The 20,690-nt window shown below is 44.4% G+C and overlaps 1 protein-coding gene across 2 annotated transcripts in view; it reads left to right on the top strand.

Moving 5' to 3' along the window:
* LOC119401300 (mucin-17) overlaps positions 1-20,690 on the top strand; it is a 38,416-nt gene that overhangs the window by 11,216 nt on the left and 6,510 nt on the right. The window contains exon 3 of one of the 2 annotated variants that reach the window (XM_037667994.2): positions 5,620-5,727. The exons of the other annotated variant lie outside the window; for it this stretch is intronic. The gene's annotated coding sequence lies outside the window, so the exon portion shown is untranslated. The remainder of the gene's footprint in view (positions 1-5,619; positions 5,728-20,690) is intronic. 2 annotated transcript variants of the gene reach the window in all.

The following is a 20,690-nucleotide window of genomic DNA, read 5'->3' as shown; positions in this document are numbered from 1 at the left end:
ATTACACTTGGACCTACTATCCCCATGCCGCGCAACACGCTTACATATGCCTAGCCAAAATGCAGGGCGCAGAAAACACGAGCTTGACGGCGTTTCTCACTGATAGGGTGATAGGGTGCCTATCAGTGATTCACGGTTGTTGCTGCGCATGCTCCTATCGGTTTGTTGTTTGCGTCTTCATCGAATTAAAGTCAGTTGTTAGTCCAGCATCCTACCTGTCCCTGTCTCTTTTTTCTTGGCTCAGTTTCTTCTGCTGTCTTTTGGTGCTGCTGGCATTTCCTTGCGAAGAACTATGTACCAACTTGCCCAACAAGCCACCCTAATGATGTGTACAGACATTGCTTATTTGTTTTCTTGAAGAATAAGTTTTATATGAGATTCGATATTTTCTCTAAGGGGTCATTTTGTACAGCTATCTTACTCGGTATATGAATCCATGCTTTGCATGTAAATATCTCATAATACCTTGCAGTTGGTGCATGATCCTTCAGCTTCCTCACACACTTCTCTCCATGCCTGACCTTTTGCTGTATACTATGCACACACCATATTACCTTTATCCTCTTTGAGGCTGCTATCACAAATACTGTAGTTTTGTGTGTCTGTTATGCTGGAAGGCAAGCAAGATACGTATTCACATGAAAATGGAGGCTTGAAGCAATTTGCAGTAATGCAAGAAGAAACACCTACTACTGAAGCAAGTGCTGCTAAAACATTGGCTTCAGCTTTATGCTTCCCCTTTTCAGCACCTGCACATACTGCATTTCTCTATGTATAAGAATTGCTTTTTGCTTAAACTTTTGTGTGTGCATTTTGCATATCTAAAAATCATGCATGTTGGTGCATTAAACACGTGCATATTTTTCGTGTGTGCATTAAACTATGGAGCAGCATTCTCAAAGAAATATAATCTCGTTTTAAACAGTGGAGTGATTGTGGCAACAGAAATCAGCTGTTATGGCTTCCAATGTAAGCAGTGCTGTGTTTGTGGGATTTCTTAAACTGGTAAAAAAACAATGCCATATTAAGGTCATTGGCAAGGGGCACACACTCACCAAAGTAGCAGCACGATGAAGGCCCCGGAGCAGCTCATTAACCATCAACGAAATTAGCTGCGGCCGCTACTCGCCAGCTCCGTTGCAGCGGTAGGCCGGTAAGTTAACGGTGATTTCTTGGCCCGTGCTCGCTACAACTTGCACCGTCACGCGTGCCAACTGGCTGACGCTAATTTCGTTCGCTCAAACCACGGCTGAGAGCAGCACGTTCACTACGCACAAATGCGCTAGTCACGTGGTTTTTTGGTATTTCGCGGGCTTTCTTTGCAGCTTGGAAAAAATGGTATACGTGAGACTTTCTTTATCACAAATAAGGCGATGGGGGTTTCTGAAGACACTCTCAACTTTGCAAGTCGCATTTCTTGCTTAAAGTCAATATTTAGCCATTTAGTTAAATCATCCTAATTAACAAATTAATTAATTACAAAACAAAAGATTGTCTGAAGTGCGCAAGGTGGCTGTCGGCAATTTGCAACTAATTTCACTTGCCTGCCTCTAATATTGTATATTTTAACCCTTGGCTAAAGATAGCTGGGGCACCCAGCATATATATATATATATATATATATATATATATATATATATATATATATATATATATATAGTAAACGCACAGATCTTCCTTCACTAGGCAGCAGGTTGTTCATTGCAACATTGCCATCGTGCATTTCGCAGAACGGCTGCATCGTGTTGAAGGGGTCCAACACATCCCCTGCGATCGGGCATTGCTTTCTTGCTTTACACTTAAATTGCTTTACGCAATTTAAATGTGAGGCAGTGACATTTGAGCGCATCTTGAAGTATGTTGGCCTTGTGCGAGCAGATATGCAAGAAAACGAGTTCAGCACCATTTCGTTGTCAAGAAGTGTGGTATGCATCGAGTCCTATGGGCATTCTCCGAAGATAGAAAAGTATTTCATTGTTGTGAGAATTTAAGTTTTGCATGGTTTCATTATTGTGAGTTTCAACTATTTCTGCACAAATCTGAGGCTTGGCAGCAGGCGGAAGGGGAGGCAGTAGTGATGCAGAACTATCAATGGTACTATCGAACTATCGATGGTAAAAAATGCTATTAATAGCGCTATCGATAGTAAAAAATTCAATGGTGCTATCGATAATATACAATCAACAGCACGAACTCATTGCAGAATAAACTTGCTTCCCCGCGCGTGTGGTACATTGGGGAGCCGGAGGAGCAGGCTGATGGGCAAGAGAGTTGACATGATTGTATTCTTTGCCTGAGTGCTTTGCTGACACATGATCATAAAGTCAAACTATTCAGATGTAGCAGAAAGGAAGGCATTACATGTAGTGGAACTGCGCGGCTTCATATTTATATTGCATTTTATGATATCAAAATACAAAAATATATCATGAAGGAAGTTTCTTAATTGTAAAGTGTAACTGGTTGCTTTTGTATGTGAATTTATTGATTTATTCATGGTCATATTCTGCCATTTTCACTGCGAAAATAATTTCTTTCTTTTGCCAAGAATTGTTCACAAATTAAGCGAAGCTGATAATAGGCTATCACAAATATTTTGGCAATATGGCCGGCCAGCAACAGCATCTTTATTTGCACCACTATCGATAGTATTGTCACGTGCTTGTGACGGTGAAGAATGCTGCATCAAGACTGGGAAATACGGAGCTCTTTATTTGGCCGATCTTGTGCCCAGAAAATCAAAACTCAAAATACAAGCGACACAGGCTGCGCACTCATAGCGGCGAGAACAGTCGTAGGCCGTCGAGTAATCTGATCATCGGTGGAAAGCGTCGTCTTTTATACACCAGTTATCGAACCTTCGAGTGTTATCGCTGGTGCTCGCGTAAGGTCTCGAATAAACTTGACTATTCGCGTCCGGCGCATAATCTTATCAGAATAATCTCATTAATACTTCTTCTTGGGCGAGTTGGTTCATATTGTAGATTAAGGGGGTAACAGCGCGAACACACACCCACAAGAGAGACGACACGGACACAAAAGCGCTGACTGACAACTGGTTTTAATGGCAGAATGATACACCTTATATATGCCAAAGTGAAGCATGAAAAAGAAAAAGAAATAGAGGGACGGATAACAAAGATTAACAACGCGCAGCGCCAACAACGCAAAACAGCCAACCAAAGAAAACCGCAGGAAAATGTGACCTAAGACCCGACAGCCGCATCTAGAAGATAAAACTCACAGTCAAGGAGGGCAAGAGATGGGACACTAACACACTTGTTATCAAGTTTCTTAATATAATAGGCTTCTAAACTGACATGCTTCATGCTTCACTTTGGCATATATAAGGTGTATCATTCTGCCATTAAAACCAGTTGTCAGTCAGCGCTTTTGTGTCCGTGTCTTCTCTCTTGTGGGTGTGTGTTCGCGCTGTTACCCCCTTAATCTACGGAATGATCTCAAACAATCGTGAAGCTTCTCAAACATTACGGCGTGGTCTGCGTCGAACGTTCCTAACAGTCTTTGTAGTGAAACTCGAATGCACCAAAACAAAGCAGTAAACACGCGTGGCAGTAATATCGCTAGTAATATTAACTATGGTACTACCGATTGCACTCTCGATAGTTTGTCAATAGTAGTACTATCGATAGTTTGTCTACACTATCGATAGCTTCAAAAAAACTATCGATGCTGTCGATAGTAAATTTACCGATAGTCCTGCATCACTAGGAGGCAGGCGGAAATGCGCTGCACCTGCCCTGTGCCACTTGCTGGGGCCGCGCCTGAGGCAAAAGGCGTCAAAATGAGGGGAGGAGTTGTGTTGTGTGGTCAATATCTGGTGAAGAGTGGTACACAGCATCACAGAACTACAGCACAGCCTCTTGCAGGTTATTGTAGCTGCACAGGCTTAGAGAAAGGAGTCCAAGACTGTGCTTGATGTCAAGTAACAGGATATGAAGAAGGACATTGTACTTGAACTTGTAGATCCAAAGGCAGTTCACTTCCAGGGCCACATCATAGTGCGCAAACCATGCACCAGTTCACCAGGACCAGAATGACAATAGGAGTGCACTGAATCAGGTTTGCACCTTCTTAGCCATGTGTCGCTCCACTGAAGATGCGATCCCATGTCATCACTGCAAGAAATGACACGCAGGCAGCCGAAGTAGCATGCCATCACCTTTACATTTATTTGAGAAGGCTGAAGCCACGAAGAGAGCAGCAGCAGCGGCGATCAGCCCAGCAGGGAAGCAGGGCATGATTACGCTCATGACTCATGATCACTCATGATGAGCCACACAAGATCCGTGGCACGATGGTGAAAGTTGTTGGCTGCCAGGTGTAATAGCAAGACAGTTTTTTGGGGAGCATGACTTCTGGTTGCCACTAATAGCAGAGCTTAAACTCATGTTTCTTGCTTTGTGGGCCTAGAAACCATTTATCGGTAAGGATGGTGTGCACTGCATATAAAGGAGCCAAAGACTGAACACTCAACTTATACTGACAGCAGATTTTTTTAATATCAAAAGTTTTTATCAGTATCCATTTATGTCTACCTGTCTCCATGCATGTGCCACCCTGGTATTGTGGCCTGAAGAAGTCGAGCATAATTTATGTGGCATGCCCTTCTGCCTTCGCATGTTTCACTTTTTTTTTCGGGTACTTTGGCAAGTGTTCTTCCCAAAGTATACATATAATTCTTTCATGCACAAGTGGGTCTTTCATATTCCTCCACTGTACTCCCTTCATGTTGTATTGAAGTCTGTCACACCTCAGTAAATTCCATCAAAATCTATGTTGTCATGCTGAGTTTGCACGGCACCTCCACTTGTATTTTCTGCCATACCTAGTGTCTTCTTGCAGCAAGAATGGTGCTTTTGGTATTGCCGCTGGTAAATTTACTAATACAAGTGAAGTAATTTTTCTCTTTAGCGTCTCTTCAAGCTAGCATGCCCAGGCTTTTCTCTGCTCGCTTGTTCCCTCTGCTTGATGCTTACCTGCAATAAGTTGCTTGATGACCACTGATGCAAGCCCAATATCACGACTGCATGCCTCAAGCATGGCAACTTTTTCTGGTCAAGGTTAAGGTTTTTGGTGCCTGGAAAGTGAGAACGCTTGTATCTATCTCACTGTTAGCACTATTAATTCATCCAAAAAGAACTGCTAGAGAAACCCATGCAGGTTTTTCCAGAAGAAGACTTTGGATTTCAATAACATTCATTCTATTCTTGGGATCAAATGCAGCACCTCAGCTTTTATATGGCAGTTGCTGTACTAACTGTGCCAACCAATTGAGGATTTGCATTTTCCCTCATGGTTAGCTAAGCTGGTTTTGTGATTTCCTTGAAAAAATGGTGTCGTCAGGTGGAATCTCTAGAGAAAAAATAAAGTTTCATATTGCGAAGCTTGTTTTTCTGTTCAGAGGAACTATACATTCCATTTGTAATTTGTGGCGTCGTGTTACTTTTAAATGGGTTAACATTTTTCCCTTTCATGGAAGCTTCCCCCCACATTGTAGATGTGTAATGAACTTTATAAAATGTGGTTCTGCTGTAGCTCTTGAAAGAAAACAAAAAGAACAGGAATTTTGTGGCATCATGAAACTCACTTGAACAGGATTTTGGCGAGTTCCAAGTTGGCTGATCCTTCACTTGGCCTGGAGTTGTGAAGCTGCAGCAGCTGCATGGATGTCACCTGCGTGACTGGCTGCAGAGTTGATTGATGGTGAGCTTCTGGTTTCCTTTTTGTGATGCGGACACTGCACCCAGAACTGAACTGTGCCGTCACTTGGCAACAGCAACCTTGACGTGACTTTTTTTTTTTTGAATTGATATACTATTCCGAATGAATAAATTAAAAGTAACATTCTATATTTGCTTTATTACATTTGTCTTCTCCAAGTCAGGGGTATATTGTTGTTACAACGGTCCTATCGACCATATTTTATTTCTTGTGTTACCATATTTGATATATGTATCGCCGCTGTGTTGTGCATGCAAGCATTTAGAGCACAAATGTAGTGCGTGTCTGTATATCTATACTATGATACCTCTTGATAGTGGAGCAGCCTTAATGAAAACCATCAGAGAATGGAGCCAAGCAAGGTATAGGGGACATTACTTGTAGTTCTTTAACTGTATTGTAGTATCATAATTACTACAATACAGTTAAAATACTGTAAAGGTCGCCCCCTTCACCTTCCTTGGCTTAATTGTTCGATGGTTTTCATTAACATTGGGTCTCACAAGGAAAAATGAGCCCCTGATTGTGAAGAAGCACATGTGGAGTCCCCCATGCCATGTACATATTTAAAGGAACACTAAAGAGCAAAACAATTTTTCTCATATTAGTAAAGTATTTCACGATACCAGAAACACCACGCTTGCTGCAAGAAGATGCTTAGTAAGCGAGAAAACGCGCAAAAACAAAATGCGGGTGGTGATGCCACCTTGAAGTTTCTGCACCACTCACCGTGACGTCACACATTTTGACGGCGCCTACTAGGGACTATGTAGTTCCTAATCAGTAAGAATGAAGTACATTGTCCTCTGAGGGGGCCCTAGACTTAGCATACCAAGTTTGGGGTAATTTTGTTGAGCCAATGGCGCCAAAATACGGTAAATACACTTTGAAATCGGTGACGTCATGCGGGGACATTTCGGCGCAAAATTTAAAAATGATACATTGAACTTTATTTCCTCCTCTGTTAATAAACCTATGATGGCAAAATTAACTACACTGGAGTTCTCAGAGCACAATTTATCGATCTAATCCGATTCATTGTTTCTCTTTAGTGTCCCTTTAAGAAGCGCACATTACTGTCTGATGTATTTCCTGACGAAGGTCAGACATTGGGCAAAACCTTTGAACTAAAAACATTGTTCTTTATATGTGCGTTCAATTCATACTAGTTTATATATCAGTTTATGTAGTATATATAGAAAGAGCTTGAGAAAAAGAAAGGGTACATATAGAGAAATCAGTTAACTTGGGCAATAGATGTCCAAACTGAATCATTAGCATACACAGCAACGAATAAGAGGAAGAAAACATTCGTGAACATGTAATAAAGCCATTAACGAGCACATAAGCTATGTCGGGCAGGACGAAGAAACACATGGCATGCAGTCGATCCTGTGTTTACTGGTCTTTCTTGCTCTAGTTATATATTTTTCAATTCTGCAGTTTGCACCAACCGGCCAAACCTTTCTCTCCAATACATGTTAAACCACAGCCGTAGATGTTGAGCCAAGGAATGTTTATTTATTTGCAGTATAAGCCGTGAGACCAGCAACAGGTGTGGCTTCCCCTAGCTCATAAATGAGGTCTTGGATTTTTCCTGTGTCAACTTTGATAGTGATGTGTGATGGCACCTGGTTCCAATCCTTTTTTGTGCTTGGTTTGAAAAATTCTGTTTAAACCTCTATAACATTTAAAACCTCTATAAACCTCTAAAAAAATGTTTTATATAAAGGTTTCATGTTTCGTGGGATGTTGAGTGGCACATTATCCATTTTACATTGTTAGGATTGTCCTATTGTGGAATGACAACTGCTTAGTTGATGGAAAAAGCCATGGAGAGAAGTGTGACGAGGAAGTTTATGGGAAAGTGTTAAAAAGGATCTGACAAGTCAAATATCATAAAACTTCGATGCATAGTAAAATGTGGGTACGGTGCGCATAAGTGTGCACAGTGCGCACCATTAAAGGAGATGGGGCATCTCTTCCCTCCACTTGCTTGTTTTGCCTTTTGTCACAAATAAAAATACAAATGAATTGGTCAGTTGTAGAAACAACATAATTTATTTCAATGGAAACATGGATTTCAGCTCGCACTTACAGTGACCAAAGCTCAAGTGCAGATACAGAACGTTTTCAGGTCTCTTCATCATTTCAACATATTTGATACTGTAGTGAAGAAGAGTGGCCTCAGTGGCATTGCCGTCAGCCGAGCGCTGCTGACCACTGCCTGTTCTCCCGCATGCCCTGCTAATAAACCTCTTAGCATGTGGTGGAAGTGCTGGGTACATTACATTAACGGAGGTGCAACAGTACATTAATAAAATTTGTGCAACTAAATTTGCAAAAAGGTAAGTTCCACTCAAAAGGTGAAGTATTGATAGTGATAGCAATGCATTAAACCACACAAATCAAGGTTTATGGTTTACCCACCGCAGTAAGTAAAAAAAAAATATATAACACACATAATACAACGTGCAACAAGGGTCCAACTAATACATTTTGCACATATACTTCATGTGTGAAAGCTCATGTTGAAATAAACATAAGATAACAGCGTACAAACAGTATATTTCAAGTCATAACAAAATGAAACTTCTACATCACATGAACCATATTTAAACGTACTGGAAGGAAGACTTGGGATGTAGCTGCCCTAGCATTGTGCCTAATGTTATTCAATGGAATAGCCTTTATGATGATATGACCGAATATTCATTGTCATTTTTTTAAAAACACTAATATTTACTTTTTTTGTTTAATCTACTGTGTTTCATTTATTCTGCGCCTCATTCTTGCATAACAACCATGCAGTGATTGATGATGTGGCTCATAAAATAAATTAAAAATTCAGTTTCGCTTGAAATTTACAGCATTGACAATGATAGCAGTGCATTAATGAGCTGTGCAAAAGGAAATTTGTTGTTTTATCGGCACCGTATGTATTACAGTTACAGGCGATGGTGTTGCACATTCTCATGAGTAGGTTTCCTACTGTGGTTGTGAGCACTAGATGCCACAATGCGGATGTAACGTACAGCTCAAACAGAAATGAACAAACACATGACGTTCCCTGTTTCTACAAAGCATCTCAAAAACATTAGAATAATGCAACCATCAATATTACCACATGGAAGGATGGCACACATGAAGTGACTATTCATCTCAGCTTGCTCGGCATTAGTACATGCCACAGATTGCGTGCAAGCTAAAGTGCACAGGTTACCTCTTCACTCAGTCACTGTGAGTGCTGCTGTGTGAAGCAACTGCCCGACCGGAGGATAGGAGTCACATGCCAGAATTTTTCAATCATACGAGTTGCGGAACCTGCCATAGGCTCCATGTATCGAAATCTCGATACACCATTGGTGGATACCATGGAGGTCTGTTCATTGGGGTGCCACCTGTAGGCGGAAAAAACGGGCTAATAAATGGCACTTTTTTGTGTTCTAATGCTCATGCCTGCAAGCTATGCCACATTGATAGAGCGAGCAGTTTGTTTACGCTTGCGGCTTACATTTGGCAGGTAATACTATCACCATAGAACTCTTTGACCTTTCTTGAAACAGTTCTAATTTTTGCCGCAGCAGCTCGCACAATGAAAGTGATAGTGGCAATGGGATGTGTTATCTGTCATTGCTCCCAGGTGACACATCGGTTTGCTATCCTCTTGATTTGTCTATCGGTATGTCCAGATTTTGGAACGGAGTTTTTCAACTGGTACGATTGCAAAACATGCTTCACCTACATCTTGCTTTACACTTTTGTCTAATGCACTGCCGTAGCTGTCAGTGCAATGCCTTTCTGGCAAAATTTTGGCTTATATTCTGTTTCTCCTTGTGAAGTACACATTCTCCTTCATGCTTGTGGAAGAGCGAATTTCTTCGTTCAGAGGTTTGCATGCCTGGCTGGCTTTCTGAGTTAGTTTCATGCTAGTGCTTGTGGCTGAGGAAAGTGCCAATCTTGCTGTGAACATGACTGTTCTGGATCTGAAAAGTTCCTCGTGGACACTACAGGGCTGATTAGCAAATAGGAAGTGCAATAATTTCTTAAGAGGTATTCATCCACACCGTGTCTCCATGTCGTGTGCATGCGGTCGTTGGGCAAAGCAAGCAATGACAGAGTGGCGAGAAAGATGTGGGGCTGTAGCGAGTTGTGCTTCTACTTGCATGATCCACACAAGAATGACGCGTACACCAGGCCGCATATATAAACAGGAAAGCAGTGACACCAACTGGTGGCTCATGCACGCACTACATCCGCCCTTCTTTAGGAAACACAATACATGTAGCACAACACATCAGAAGTGAAGTATTTTAGGCCTCCGGATCAATCTTCCAAACCTTGACACACACATAGGGGAACTGGATGACTGTGATGGTGATGAAGACGAGGAAGTCGGGGTGAAAGTAACTACCTCTGGCTCCGCTGCAGGAGTCTCGCTGCTGGATGGTTCTGTCTCAAGTTCCCCGCGGATGGCAGGGTTGACAGTATTCTTGGACACTGGTTCATTGCCCACTGGAACCTTGTACTCTTGGTTGTTACAGACCGGGACAAGGTGCAGCTGATTATGTTGCAGAACTCCCTTTGCGGTCTTCACGACGTACAACTGGGGACTTTGAGCTGGTCCCAGAACTGTCGCATGACTGCTGATGGCACGCACCCAGACCTGCTCACCACTCTGAAGTGGGTGTTGTGTCTGAGTTGCATGTCTCTGGTTGAAGTCCCAGGCCTGCTTCCTCTGATTGGCTTGATCACCCAGGTTAAAAGACTGAGACGAGGGCCAGCCTGGCTCGAGCTGCTGTGGTGTCTTCGGAACTCTGGTTTGCAAGCGTCTCCCCATCAGAAGCTGAGCAGGGCTTACGCCGTTGGCGCCAACAGTGTTCCTGTAAGCAAGCATTGCCAAGAAAGGATCGTCAGCCTTGTGCAGCAAGTCCTTCATGGTTCGCAACATCCTCTCCACCTCGTGGGAAACGTGGGCTACTGGTGATATGCCTGAAGCTGTAAGCCTGTGCAAATGTAGAGAACTCATTACATGAGAACTGTGGACCGCTGTCACTGCAGACCATGCTGGGGATGTTGTAGCATGCAAAGACATTCTTGATGGCTGGAATGATGGCCGATACTGTAGAACGCAGACTGATGACTTTGGGAAAGCATGACCTATAGTCCACGAGCAACACATAATCCTTCAGGTGGAAAGGTCTACTCCAACTTCCTCCTAGGGAAGACTTGGTGTATGAGAAGGCACCATTGGCTCTGCGCATTGGATGTGTGTTTTGGCACACTTGGCGCAATTAGAGACCAATGGCTCGATATGGCTGTTGATTCCAGACCATCACACTCTCGAGTGGCAGTTTCGTATCTGTTGATGCGCATCATAAATGAGGTCCAGTATGGAATGCTGAAGAGCCAAAGGCAATACAATGTGGACTCCCTTCAGAAGTAACCCCTAGCAGACACTGAGGTCCCCACGATGCTGCGGGTACTTCTTAAAGGGACAGACAACTGCTCAGAACATGAATTGAGATAACCCCACTAATGGAAAAATTGTCCCTTGTATTGTCTAAAATGAACCCAGTTTCTCTCGTTAAATGCAGATTTATATTTTTATTTCTTCACTCAAAATTACTTTTAGCGCCTCTCGCAGCAAAAAAGTGAAGATGCATTTGTTGGCGATCACGTGCCCTTTTATTGGTGTACGCTATTAAGTATCTCTATATTAACATTGAAATGCGGCACACTTTTTATTAAAATCTTATCTAAATTAAAACGTGCAGATACGCCTTCGTTTTTACTGAGCAGAACAGGGGCGCCTTCACTTGACGTATGATCTGATGCTCATGAGTGGCAGCATGAACATTGTTAGCTGAGGGCCTAGCAGCACCTGCCGACGAGTTGGAAAAGTACAAAGAGCACCTCGCGGCCTCTGTGATTAGCTCTGGAAACGCGTTGCAGGAGCTAATTGTGGAGGCCACGAGCGCCTGGCTCGCGAGGCGGTAAAGGGTCCTCACATGACAACGAGCGTTCAGAAAACTTATTCCACCTGCTTTTGATATTCAAAAACGGTTGAAAATGTCAACATGAAGGTGGTTAACCACAGTTTCACTCACTCCTGTGAAAGCAGAACCTTGAACATAATGCGAGGAGGGCTATTGGCATCGTTATCGCTTCACAGCATTGCTGGAGGATGCCTTCGTCCACTTTAGAGGCTTTTCAGATCGAAAAATACTGCTTACAAAATAACCACACACTTTTGGGATCAACCGCTGCAGCTACAAACTCTATGAAGGGCGAGCTTTCTGTTGCTCCGTAAAGAACTGGGTCAAGAAAAATCGCTTGTCATTCCCTTTAATGTAAAGCAGCAGCCTTGATTGCCTGGGCCTGCCTTTGGTGCAGTATTTCATCAGAAGGTTGCATTGACCATCATTGGCTTGGGTATCGGGGAGCTCATCTTGACGTGTGACGACTAAACATGGGAGGAAGCGAATAATTCGCTTCAGCGGAAAGTTTAATTTGATCAGCTTGCTTTGACAGCAGGCTCTCCACTGGTGCACATGACAGCATGTCAGCTGTGGCTAATAACTTGCCGGGTACACACAATACCAAGTACTGGAAGCGCAACAGCTTCAATCTGAACTGCTGAATACACAGAGGCAGCAGGTCGACATCCATGGTCCCCATGATGCGCAAGCAGTGGGTGATGATAAGTCTCAAGGAAGAAATCTAAATGGACCGACAACCAATTTTTCTCGACCCAGTGTTTTACGGCACAATAGAAAGCTCACCCTTCGTAGTGTTTTTAGCTGCAATGGTTAATACCAAAAGCGCGTGGTTATTTCATTAGCAGTATTTTTCGATCTGAAAAGCCCTTGAACTGTACGTACACATTCTCCAGCAATGCTGTGAAGTGATAGTGATGCCAATAGCCCTCCTCACATTATAATCAAGGTTTTTCTTTCACAGGAGTGGGTGAAACTGTGGTTAACCACCTTCATAGTACTGTCATTTTTGGCCGTTTTGGAATATAAAAAGCAGGTAGATAAAGTTTTCCGAATGCTCGTCACGTGCAATCTTTTTACCGCCTCACGAGCTAGGCGCTCAATGCCTCTGCGATTATTTCCTTCAACACGTCGTCGAAGGTAATCTCGGAGGCCGCGAGGCGCTCTTCGTACTTTTCCAACACGTTGGCAGGTCCCGCTAGGCCCTCAGCTACCAATGTTCAATGTTCATGCTGCCACTCATGAGCATTGGGTCATACGTCAAGCAATGGCGGTGCCACTGTTCTGCTCCTGGCAAACGAATGCATATCTGAATGTTTCACGTTAGAAAAGATTATAATAAATAGTGTGCTGTATAGAGCACACTTTTATATGCTAATATAGAGACGATTAATAGCGTACACCAGTAAAAGGTCACGTGATAGGTACATGTGCACGTTCACTTTTTTTGCCGCCAGAGGTACCAAAAGTAATTTTGAGTGAAAAAATAAAAATATAAATCCTTGTTTAATGAAAAAAACAGGGTTCATTTTAGACAATACAATAGACAATCCTTCTATTAGTGGGGTTATCTCAATTCGTGTTCTGAGCGGTGGTCAGTTACTTTAAGCCACGGACAATCAAAACGAAGTGCAGCCCAGGTTGCAGCCAGAGCCTCCGTCTCAGTCTGACTGTAACGACCTTCTGTGGGTATGAGTGATCACGACGCAAAGGCAACTGGTCAACGCTCCCCGGAAGGTTGCTCTTGAAGCAGGATGGCACCGTGACCAAAGGAGCTGGCATTAACTGATACTGTAATCTTGTATGTCATGTTGTACCATGCAACACAAAGGTCAGATCACAGCAGTTCCTTGAGCTTCGAGAAGGCCGCCTCTTGAGCGTACTCCCAAGTCTATTCCGACTCCTTCAGTACCAAAGCTCGGATCGGTGCTGTCAACTCTGATAAGCGTGGCAGGAAGCGTCCAATTTGGTTAACGAGGCCCAGAAGGTGGCGAATGCCTGTGACGTCTTGCGGTGCCAGCATAGCCTTGATCGGAGAGACCTTGTCTGTATCAGGAGAGATGCCCTCTGCACGGACAATGACCCCAAGAAACTTGACGCTGCTGGCTTTGAAGGTGCACTTTTTGCAGTTTAGTGTGACCCGTGACCTACTGTACTCCTAACCCGCCCAGCTAGCGGCGTTCTACGAAGCTGCCTGCGCCGGCTCTCGTTCCAGACTTCGCCACTAAGGGGGCGCTCGAGTTACCACCTGAGCTTTGGCGGATGTGTGGGTGCACAACAGTGCGCGCTGTATGAGTGTTTTGTTTCAGGTTGCTTCATCGCAGTACTTATAAGTTTGGTCGTATTTTTTAATGACTGCAACGCTGCTAATGGTAAGAATGATTACACGGCACTTCAACCAACATTTCATAGTCTGTTTACAAAAGAATCAACTGCGCCAACGCTGGTGAACATTTTGACCATCGGTAATCACTTTTTTTATTGTTTTGTTGGTTGCGGAAATGAACAATGACCCTACCTGTCGGTGAACGAATTCTAGAAACGTTACCGAGCAAAATTAAATGCGCGAGTTCATCATGTTAGCTGTACAACATGTACGTATAGTTTTACATTGATGTAATGGCATTTTTGCATGTCCATTATAAACAACCAATTAAGAGTAGCCTCACCTTTCAGAAAAACTGCCTTGATCCTTTTCTCACGCACACGCGTCACTAGGAACTACGGTGTACTGTTATTGCTGATTTTACTGAATAAATACCCTTTTTCTCATTTTCTCCTTCATTTTACAGAGTGCATGCCCACGCAAGCATCTCGACTCAGAGCGAGCAGACGACTGCGGAGGTGCTGCGTGGTTGGGGTAACTAGTAGCGCCAAAGCCGTGGTAAAAAGGCCCCTAGTGGCAGAAAGAAGTGCCAACATGCGCGTGATGGCGTTCTGCTCGCTGGGCAGGCCAGGAGTACAGTAGGTTGTGGTGTGACCCCTGCATTCTTCAGTCGATTGAGAACTTCCTGCAAGTGATGGTCGTGTTCCACCCGAGTCTTGCTAAAGACCGTCGATCACGTTCACAACACCGGCTTGGCCTTCCAGGATTTGGGAAATCTGCCGCTGGAAGTACACCGGAGCAGTGGCAATCCCAAATGGAAGCCGGAGAAAACAATACCGACCGAATGGTGTTAGGAACGTGGGGTGCTCGTTGAGACTCTGGGGTCAACTTGACATGGTGGAAGCTCGACATGGCATCCAACTTGGAGAACACAGTGGCGTCACCCAGCAAGCCAAGGCATTGTTCACCGTAGACAACATATGACGTTCCCCCAGAATGACTTTGTTGAGGCGGGTCAGATCCTTGCAGAGTCTGAGCCGCCTGTAGCCTTGGAGATCACAACCAGTCTGACGCAGCACTCCGTGGGCGTGTCGACGCGCAAATCATGTCATTCTTTTCCAGCTTGTCCAACTCCACCTTAACAGCATCCCGAAGTGGTAGCTGCAGGCATCTGGGAACACTCAATGAGAATGGCATTGCATCTGGTTTCAGCCGAATAGTGTAGGCATCACAAAGCGTTCCTAGTCCTTGAAAAATGCCCAGCTCTAGACACAGCTGACTGTTGCAGTTCCGAGCCTCCGAGACGCTGTCTAGAAACTTACAGACACGCAGGACTTGAATTGCTGGGAAGCCGAGTAAAGTAACTGTGTGCACTGCAAGGACATAAAGCTGCTGCTTGACCGACTTGCCACACCAAGACAAAGTAGCAGTGTAAGTTTCCAAAACTGGCAGGACGTTATTGCTCGTATTGCTTGGTGCTTTCAGTTTGCCCTCCGGGTCCTCTAGCTTGACAGGAGTGCCTGGAAACACACTTGGAACAACGGAGACTTCGGCACCACAGTCCACTTTGAAAGGCAGGACACATCCATCGACAAGCACCTCAATAGAGTTCATGTTCGGGCTAAGGCCCTCCGAAGCCGTGTGAAGACGCTCCACCGAACTGGCCGTAGGTTTCTGCTTCAACTTTCCTTCCGCTTTTTTTGTTATGCAGACGACTTCAATGTGGCCTTTCTTGCCGAGGAAGTTGCAGGACGCCCTGCGAACAGGGCACTTTGAGTGCGAATGCAACGCACACTCACAAAACAGGCAAAGGTGGCCGGGCTTATCAAGCGATGCTTGCTTCCCTTTGTGCATCCACGCAGCATCGATGGCGAGTGAAGCTGATTCTTCTGAGTTGCTAATCTTTCATTTGTTATCGGCATCTTTGTACTGGCGTGCTTGAGTCAGTGCCCCTTGCAATGTTAAATTTGGGCGAGCAACCCAACGATAAAACAATCTCTAACAAGACCATCTTCAATAGTCAACGAAACGTAGTCGCAGCGTTTTACCATTGTATGGAGTGCGGTGAGAAATGCGTCAGCGATCTCACCTGGTTGCTGTGTACGACGGTGTAGATGGGCAGACTGGTACAACTCGTTGAGCGGGTGGACGAAAGGGTCAGTAGAAGCCTTCTTGAAAGCTGCATCCTTCAAGTTCACTTCTGTCAGCGTTTTCAACGCAAGAACTGTTCTCTTTTGCGGCCCCACACAGGAAAGCATGGACAGGACTAGAACTTCCTGAGTTGATGCAGAGAGTTCCGTTGCATTGCAAAAGTCCTCGAACTGTAGCAGCCGTGTCGGCCAGGTACTTGGGCTGTCAAAGTCGAATGGCGGCGTTGGGCGTAGGACTGCTCCGAGTGAAGACTGAGCAGCGGCGGTGACGGCGGTGTCGTTCATGGTGCTCCCTCTTGTGACACCATGTAGTGGGTTGTGCTTCCACAAGCATGAACCACACAATAACAACATGTAGACCAGGTCGCCTAGCGAGCAACTAACCTTGAGGCTTTATTTGCAATTAAATGTATATTCAGGGAAGCAGTGGCGCCAACTGGTGGCAGATGCACACACAACAGTGGCACCACCCGAAGTGGGTGCTTTCGCCTCGAAATTATCAAGTCATCATGTGCTCTGTGTGACCAGCAAGTTCTCAACTGGTGCTTGTATTTGTGTTTTGACACATTGACAGCAAAGGCACTCTTTAAATTTCCAACAGTAGGCTGAGCATGCATTGCTGAACAAACATCTGATGTCAGTATCGATAAATCATATCCGATTATTTGTCTTCAGTGAGAGATGACACAATGTGGCGACTTATTTCGCCTTTTCCATTTTGCTGTCATGGAAGTGGGCTAGTAGGAAACACATGTTCAGATCAAAGCGTGTGGTCGGGTCAGCATAGGTGCCGCCACGTTGCTTTAACCAGAATTACCAGAGGCTACCAAAACTGTTATAAGGGCGTGTAACGTACATGCGAAGTGATGTTAGCATATCACATATCGCTGTGACGTAGCACGTTTCAAACAAACATTATATATGCCTCAACCCTGCCAATTGTCTGGCTCATATGGAAGTGTTTTGCTGTGCAAGCACGTGGCTTGCTTGCATCACGTAGATTCGGTGGTGCTACAAATTATTTGTGGAACAGAGTATAGGCTCAAAGTCATCAACTAGGAGCTGCAGCAGCTTTGTGTACAAAGTTATACATCTGAACTGGTGTGCCTTATCTGATAGTTATACGATTTGAAGTGTACATTTTGCTAGGATCAAGACAGACAGTTATAATGCAAAAGCTCTGCATGTTGATTAGCACATGCTATGTACAGGTCGGTCCACTGTTAAAGGGAACACTCGAATGAGCCCCCTTCATTTTGCTGGCCCCCTCATTCCAAGTGGATGTGGAAACGTTGTTCGTTCAAGGTACTGGTCTGTCAAAGGGAGTCGGAACTGTCAACCACCAGTAGTCTTATGTAAATCTAAGCCACTGTACTGTTGCAAGAGAGCGATATCCTGACATGCCCTGAACGCAATTGTTCCCTTTAACAGTGGACCTACCTGTACATTGAAAGTTTTATTCTTAAATTTAATGTTCTCTTTGTCGAATCAGTATAATTTATTTATTTGTATTGAACAAATGGCTTAGCAGGTCATTCCACAAATTCGAAACTGTCTAAAACGCCGCTTGTCAAAATTCCAAATTACTTGCTCAAAGCACACCAGAATGCATAATTACCTGTTCCAAAGGGTTCCAAAGTGCTCTGGAATGAAAATTCTGCTGCTCCAGAAATCACTTCACATCTTAAGTCCTTGCTTGCATCACTGCATAGTACTGGCCTTGTTGATATTGTCTAGTAGCTAGCATGTCCCACGGTGAGCCTTCACATGTTTCTTATTTAGTGCATTTGACTCGGGGATGAAACAGCAACACAGATGTACACAGTGTTGTGTGTCTTTCTGTGCTGCTCTTTCATCCTGTGTAAGATGAGCTACATAAAAAACAAATGAAACACAGAAACATACCGTATTTACTCGAATCTAGGCCGGCCCCGATTCTAAGCTGACCCCCGAAATTCGCAAGGCCAGAAAAAAGAAAAAACTTAATCATTCTACTCGAATCTAAGCCGACCCCCACACTTTCGCATATGGTTTTTTCGAAAAAAACATTGGCTTATATTTGAATAAATACGGTACATACACAGTGCAAAGTGTGTTTTTGTGTTGTTTTTTTTCATCCTATGTTGAGTACGTCCAAGGAGGTTTAAAAAAATTCTGGAGTGGAAGCTCTCGAAACGCCTTGCCAGCGAAAGTGAAGCCAGCTTTTGCCCACCAAAGAGCTCGGAAACATGCTCTTTTCTGATGGTGCCCACTAAGAGATCAAATGGCTTTGATTTGTTATTTTAAATACTACGTTAATTATAAAATAAAAGATCATTGTTGCCGACAAAAGTAACCCGTCGAGAGGAGTATCGGCGATTGATATCCAATAACATGTGCCATGACTTTGAGGCTGGTTTACGAAAACTAATAACACAAAGACACACTTGCACCAGTATCTGACCCGTAAAAGTTGCCATATTAAACTTCTCTGGCGTGCGTGGAAAACGCTCATTTTCCTTCAAAGCCGACGGTTTATCGTGCCCCTACTAAGATGGCGGGCGCAGCCGCCATCTTTTGGTGGGCACGGCTTCACTATTACGCAATAATCGCCACTCCAGCAATTTTTTTTAACCTCCTTGAGTACGTCCTATGCTCCGTCAGTGACATTTAATATAACATTCGTATCTTGAAAATTGCATACATAATGGGAAATGGCAGAGGTCACACGACCTAATTAGTCGCTAAGCAATGGTCCACTTGGTGTAAATGTAGCTGTTTCAGGTTGTTTTGTTTACTGCCTGTTTACAACTCCATCACTGTAGTCACAAAGCTGCTGCACCCATCACTGGTGCTGGACCAAGACATTATACAGTATACAGTTGCTATTGTGTGACAGCTGTTATGGCAGCATTAGTAAATATGAGTGACAACAGTCATGAGAAGCACTTGTGCGGCAATGTGCAGGTGGCATCTGCCAGCGATGACATGGGCAATACTCCTTGGTTGCCAATCCTGGTTGGCTTAATGGTGTGAATGACATCGAAGAGAGCCTGGGCACAAACGCAAATATTGCAGATTTCACAGATCTGAATTTAATAGGCACAATAGTACTAGAATGCACTGCCACATGCATTTTAACATGAGAGCATTTCTCAGCTAGGGTGGCGAAAGTACACACCCAGTTGTCATCTGCCAAAGCTCTGTCCATAAAACACATGACAACCCACTGGAACTAACACCGAGCCGGTGTCACCGCAGTGACACATGGTGTGCATTGCAGCCACAGTGTAGGAAAGGGGAATCCCTGCGGCATAAGGGGAGCTGACAGCTTGAAGGGAAGGAGGAAAGCTCACAGGAGTAGTTGGCGCACTGCGTAAGCATGCCATTGTCTGCAACACGTGGCCACCGACATAACATCTACAAAGAGAGCGTCACTTTGTCCGCCATATGAGTTGGCCTTGGCAACGTTTAAAGGAGCACTGACATCAAATTTACGCATGTCAAGATTTTTGCATCCAGGAGTAGTTATCTACCCCCTAGTAACGATTCGCGATCGAAAATGCAACTGAGGGACGAATAGCTATCTGTTTTATTGATTTATATCTCTGGTATCTAGCACGATTCAATACGGCCTGCAAGCCCACCATTTTTTAGCGCTGGCAGCGCTCCCTCGCGGTCGACTCCTGGACGCGCCCAGTTTACCACTTGTCCACAGAAAGGAGTGACGTGAGGATCAGCTGCTCATCTAACATTTCGTCTGCTAGGCGCGCACGTTCAGTCATGCCTTATCACCAGCGTCACCAGCATCGGCGTCAAAAGTATTGACTTGTGTTGAAGACGACATTCTGGAACTTAGAATCACCGTGATATGCGACGTCGCGAATCATTTTTGCTTCGACCCTTTGCAAAACAGCGATTCAGAAATGGAAGCCGTTCCAAGCAGCAACGAGGAGGTGCCCGGGGACACACGCTTGGGCCATACTCGCTGGTGTGTTTCAATTAGCTATATCAAAGAATTTTAGCGTGCACGGCATTCCGGTATACGCAAAGGGGTCTATGGAATATCGGCATAGCGAATCCACACCAGCGGAGAAATAGAATACGATAGGTTTCTACAATAACAATTCTGTGCTTGCCAGGTTCTTCCTTGCGCCGCCAGATGGCCCCACCTATCCGGCCTCTCACGGTTATGGCTGCAGTAACCCGGTATTACGCCAGTGCAAGGAAGTCCACGGACGAACTAACATTCACTATTAACGCTACATGCATGTTACTTGTTAGCGATGTTATTTATCTATAGGCTACTCCACATTGATAGCTTGTGGTCGTGTTGGCGTGTACCGTACGTGTAATGAAGCACCACGCACTTTCTGCTTTTTCCGCGCCTCGACGAGCAGATCAGCGCTACGCAGCGGTTCCCCAACATGCTGGCACGTAGTCGCTCCGATTGATCGCGCTCGCACTGTGGAGCACACGACAAATTAGTCG

This window comes from Rhipicephalus sanguineus, chromosome 8, assembly GCF_013339695.2.
Source record: "Rhipicephalus sanguineus isolate Rsan-2018 chromosome 8, BIME_Rsan_1.4, whole genome shotgun sequence".
Lineage (NCBI taxonomy): Eukaryota > Metazoa > Arthropoda > Arachnida > Ixodida > Ixodidae > Rhipicephalus > Rhipicephalus sanguineus.
Note: the sequence above shows the minus strand (reverse complement) of the source record. Positions and strands in the feature narration are given on the sequence as shown.